This window comes from Salvelinus alpinus, chromosome 12, assembly GCF_045679555.1.
Source record: "Salvelinus alpinus chromosome 12, SLU_Salpinus.1, whole genome shotgun sequence".
In the NCBI taxonomy this organism is placed as follows: Eukaryota; Metazoa; Chordata; class Actinopteri; order Salmoniformes; family Salmonidae; genus Salvelinus; species Salvelinus alpinus.
Genome location: NC_092097.1, coordinates 35,262,182 through 35,268,181, shown reverse-complemented (window position 1 = coordinate 35,268,181; position 6,000 = coordinate 35,262,182).

Genomic DNA, 6,000 nt, shown 5'->3' with positions numbered 1-6,000 from the left:
AGACCAGAGGACATTTCTCCAAAAAGTTCGGTCTTTGTCCCATGCAGTTGCAAACCGTAGTTTTGGAGCAGTGGCTTCTTCCTTGCTGAGTGGCCTTTCAGTTTATGTCGATATAGGACTCGTTTTACTGTGGGTATAGATACTTTTGTACCTGTTTCCTCCAGCATCTTCACAAGGTCCTTTGCTGTTGTTCTGGGATTGATTTGCACTTTTCGCACCAAAGTACGTTCATCTCTAGGAGACAGAACTCGTCTCTTTCCTGAGCGGTATGACGGCTGCGTGGTCCAATGGTGTTTATACTTGCGTACTATTGTTTGTAAAGATGAACGTGGTACCTTCAGGCGTTTGGAAATTGCTCCCAATGATGAACCTGATGAACCTCACAGTCAACTTAGTGTTCTGACCCACTGGAATTGTGATACAGGGAATTATAAGTGAAATAATCTGTGTGTAAACAATTGTTGGAAAAATGACTTGTGTCATGCACAAGGTAGATGTCCTAACTGACTTGCCAAAACTATAGTTTGTTAACAAGAAATTTGTGGAGGTTGAAAAATGTGTTTAAAATCAAATCAAATCAAATCAAATTTTATTAGTCACATACACATGGTTAGCAGATGTTAATGCGAGTGTAGCGAAATGCTTGTGCTTCTAGTTCCGACAATGCAGTAATAACCAACAAGTAATCTAACCTAACAATTCCACAACTACTACCTTATACACACACACAAGTGTAAAGGGATAAAGAATATGTACATAAAGATATATGAATGAGTGGTGGTACAGAACGGCATGGCAAGATGCAGTAGATGGTATAGAGTACGGTATATACATATGAGATGAGTACTGTAGGGTATGTAAACATAAAGTGGCATAGTTTAAAGTGGCTAGTGGTACATGTATTACATAAAGATGGCAAGATGCAGTAGATGATATAGAGTACAGTATATACATATGAGATGGGTAATGTAGGGTATGTAAACATTATATTAAGTGGCATTGTTTAAAGTGGCTAGTGGTACATTTTTACATAATTTCCATCAATTCCCATTTTTAAAGTGGCCGGAGTTGAGTCAGTATGTTGGCAGCGGCCGCTAAATGTTAGTGGTGGCTGTTTAACAGTCTGATGGCCTTGAGATAGAAGCTGTTTTTCAGTCTCTCGGTCCCTGCTTTGATGCACCTGTACTGACCTCGCCTTCTGGATGATAGCGGGGTGAACAGGCAGTGGCTTGGGTGGTTGTTGTCCTTGATGATCTTTATGGCCTTCCTGTGACATCGGGTGGTGTAGGTGTCCTGGAGGGCAGGTAGTTTGCCCCCGGTGGTGCGTTCTGCAGACCTCACTACCCTCTGGAGAGCCTTACGGTTGTGGGCGGAGCAGTTGCCGTACCAGGCGGTGATACAGCCCGACAGGATGCTCTCGATTGTGCATCTGTAGAAGTTTGTGAGTGCTTTTGGTGACAAGCCGAATTTCTTCAGCCTCCTGAGGTTGAAGAGGCGCTGCTGCGCCTTCTTCACAACGCTGTCTGTGTGGGTGGACCAATTCAGTTTGTCCGTGATGTGTACACCGAGGAACTTAAAACTTTCCACCTTCTCCACTACTGACCCGTCGATGTGGATAGGGGGGTGCTCCCTCTGCTGTTTCCTGAAGTCCACAATCATCTCCTTTGTTTTGTTGACGTTGAGTGTGAGGTTATTTTCCTGACACCACACTCCGAGGGCCCTCACCTCCTCCCTGTAGGCCGTCTCGTCGTTGTTGGTAATCAAGCCTACCACTGTAGTGTCATCCGCAAACTTGATGATTGAGTTGGAGGCGTGCATGGCCACGCAGTCGTGGGTGAACAGGGAGTACAGGAGAGGGCTCAGAACGCACCCTTGTGGGGCCCCAGTGTTGAGGATCAGCGGGGTGGAGATGTTGTTACCTACCCTCACCACCTGGGGGCGGCCCGTCAGGAAGTCCAGGACCCAGTTGCACAGGGCGGGGTCGAGACCCAGGGTCTCGAGCTTGATGACGAGTTTGGAGGGTACTATGGTGTTAAATGCTGAGCTGTAATCGATGAACAGCATTCTCACATGGGTATTCCTCTTGTCCAGATGGGTTAGGGCAGTGTGCAGTGTGGTTGCGATTGCGTCGTCTGTGGACCTATTGGGTCGGTAAGCAAATTGGAGTGGGTCTAGGGTGTCCGGTAGGGTGGAGGTGATATGGTCCTTGACTAGTCTCTCAAAGCACTTCATGATGACGGAAGTGAGTGCTACGGGGCGGTAGTCGTTTAGCTCAGTTACCTTAGCTTTCTTGGGAACAGGAACAATGGTGGCCCTCTTGAAGCATGTGGGAACAGCAGACTGGGATAAGGATTGATTGAATATGTCCGTAAACACACCAGCCAGCTGGTCTGCGCATGCTCTGAGGACGCGGCTGGGAATGCCGTCTGGGCCTGCAGCCTTGCGAGGGTTAACACGTTTAAATGTTTTACTCACCTCGGCTGCAGTGAAGGAGAGCCCGCAGGTTTTGGTAGGGGGCCGTGTCAGTGGCACTGTATTGTCCTCAAAGCGGGCAAAAAAGTTGTTTAGCCTGTCTGGGAGCAAGACATCCTGGTCCGCGACGGGGCTGGTTTTCTTTTTGTAATCCGTGATTGACTGTAGACCCTGCCACATACCTCTTGTGTCTGAGCTGTTGAATTGCGACTCGATTTTGTCTCTGTACTGGGACTTAGCCTGTTTGATTGCCTTGCGGAGAGAATAGCTACACTGTTTGTATTCGGTCATGCTTCCGGTCACCTTGCCCTGGTTAAAAGCAGTGGTTCGCGCTTTCAGTTTCACGCGAATGCTGCCGTCAATCCACGGTTTCTGGTTTGGGAATGTTTTAATCGTTGCTGTGGGTACGACATCGTCAATGCACTTCCTAATGAACTCGCTCACCGAATCAGCATATTCGTCAATATTGTTGTTGGACGCAATGCGGAACATATTCCAATCCGCGTGATCGAAGCAGTCTTGAAGCGTGGATTCAGATTGGTCGGACCAGCGTTGAACAGACCTGAGCGCGGGAGCTTGTTGTTTTAGTTTCTGTTTGTAGGCTGGAATCAACAAAATGGAGTCGTGGTCAGCTTTTCCGAAAGGGGGGCGGGGGAGGGCCTTATATGCGTCGCGGAAATTAGTATAACAATGATCTAGGGTTTTTCCAGCCCTGGTAGCACAATCGATATGCTGATAGAATTTAGGGAGTTTTGTTTTTAGATTAGCCTTGTTAAAATCCCCAGCTACGATGAATGCAGCCTCAGGGTGTGTGGTTTCCAGTTTACAAAGAGTCAGATAAAGTTCGTTCAGGGCCATCGATGTGTCTGCTTGGGGGGGAATATATACGGCTGTGATTATGATTGAAGAGAATTCCCTTGGTAGATAATGCGGTCGACATTTGATTGTGAGGAGTTCTAGATCAGGTGAACAGAATGACTTGAGTTCCTGTGTGTTGTTATGATGATCACACCACGTCTCGTTAATCATAAGGCATACCCCCCCGCCCCTCTTCTTACCAGAAAGATGTTTGTTTCTGTCGGCGCGATGCATGAAGAAACCAGCTGGCTGCACCGACTCCGTTAGCGTCTCTTGAGTTAGCCATGTTTCCGTGAAGCAGAGCACGTTGCAATCCCTGATGTCTCTCTGGAATGCTACCCGTGCTCGGATTTCATCAACCTTATTGTCAAGAGACTGGACATTGGCGAGTAGTATGCTAGGGAGTGGAGCGCGATGTGCCCGTCTCCGAAGCCTGACCACGAGACCGCCTCGTTTGCCCCTTTTACGGCGTCGCACAGGGTCGCCGGCTGGGATCAGATCCATTGTATTGGGTGGAAGGCAAAACACTGGATCCGTTTCGGGAAAGTCATATTCCTGGTAGGAACGATGATGAGTTGACGTTAATCGTATATTCAGTAGTTCCTCCCGACTGTATGTAATGAAACCTAAGATTACCTGGGGTACCGATGTAAGAAATAACACATAAAAAAACAAAATACTTTAATGACTCCAACCTAAGTGTATGTAAACTTCCGACTTCAACTGTATATAGAGAGTTTAAATACTATTTTAAATAGTATTTGAGCGTTAGCTTTAGCCTGCCTGGAGTGCCAGGTTGGACTGGGTTTACAATTTTCTATTGGTTCCATTGAAACAGGCAAGCTCAATCAAGCACAGCTAAAGTATTTGACATTTTTAAAAGAGTATTTGAACCCAGTTCTGGTTCTACCTAGCTTCACTAACCCAATGACTCAGCCCAGCCGACATCACTACTTTAGGCTCTCTGCAATCACTCAGGGCACTAAATGCAGTCTGTTGGTCAGATCTTGGTTGACATTAACTAAATAATTAGATATTCAGCAAAAAAATATGGGAGTGTATGCCTCGTTACCCCTGGCTCTTTAGTCAGGGTTTAGAAAGCATGGCCCACTTGACTTTGATTTAAGTGAGTTTGGGGGTCTTAAAAACTACTTTTCATTGACATTTTTTTTTGTTATTACTGTGAAAATGACTACTGTATACCTACTTTCTACAAAGGTGTTCTTTCCATTTATATCAACCTGAATTATGTTGCTATAGATGGTGAATTTCATGCTATTCCTGTCACACAAGTGCAAACACCACAGAGCCAAGATGACTACTGTTCAACCTACCCAAAATATTTCAAATTGTGTTGTTATGGCTACAGGCCTCTTGGAGTGGGCCGGTCCGATCCATGGCTTTTAACATGAAACCAGGAGCAAACACGGCCTATGAGCAATGGCTATGGAATTCACAGTAGGACAGACAGACCCCGAAAGGGAAGTTTGGTGGGGTGGTGCTTGAGTTGAGACACACTGGCCCAAGATCAGAACTGGCACCTCTCCTCCGCAGATGGACACACAGGTGGGGGAGGGAGCGTAAGGGCCCTTGCCAGATTTGTGTTCTCCGTGCTGCTCCGTGTGTGTGTTCCAAGTGTTTTCTGTTGCCTTGTTGCTGGTCACATCTGGACTGTGGTCCGCTCACCGTCTTCCTTTCTGAGGCTGTAATATGAATCTACACTGCACTCCAGTGGACAACAAAGGTAGTGCCACAACCTTAATGATTAATAAATGATGTGGTCTTTATCTTCTGTTTTGATTTAGAAGACTACATTTGAACTAAGTTTTGAGTGAATGTTTAATATTTGATTGTTTAAAATACAGCAAATACAACAGGTGTTACTACTTGTGGGAGAGTTGGCTATATGCATAATTTATAATGTATTTATAGTGGTGTGTATCATGGTCCAGTTACTTTTTTATGCTACTGGAGCATGGAGGCACAGGGTTATTATAAATCATAGAATAGATATGTGTATCCACACTTTTCAATTCGTAAGAAGTGCTTCTTTCCACCAATGTTATTGCCTTCACATTAAATATGGATATTCACACATCCTTGTTACATAGGCCTCGAGGTCCTCTTTTAAAGCAACATTTGATCTTCCCCCGTCAACCCTCATTCAAAAGTAAAATTGCTTGTCTATATTTTGTCCTATTAAAAAAAATTCAAACAATCATTGCAGAAAAGCAAACTTACAATAGTATTGATTTCCTTTAACGTACAGACAGCAAATCGATGTGTCTCCTCAGCGCAGGCCGTGAGACTAGTTACATTTCAGAGAGGAGTCATTGACAAACGAAGTGGAGTTGCTCCAAGGCGCGTTCAGCGGTGTGGACTGTGGTGAATTTACCATCAAACCAGACCATTGCTATCATAAGTGGTCAGTATGTTTGTAAGACTAAAGAGCAAAGGTACCATCATCTTCACTTCCCCAATTTGGGTAATAAAAGACTAGTTATCAATTAAATATAATTTGACATTTACCAGACGGTTTTGTATAACATGTCAGCCTGTTTATCTAAGATTCTCTTATTGCGGTTACCCTATCCATGCATCTTTACCATCCCCTCACTCCGTGGCCCTCCCCTCTAATCCCAAACTACGAGATGATGTATTGATCAGAGG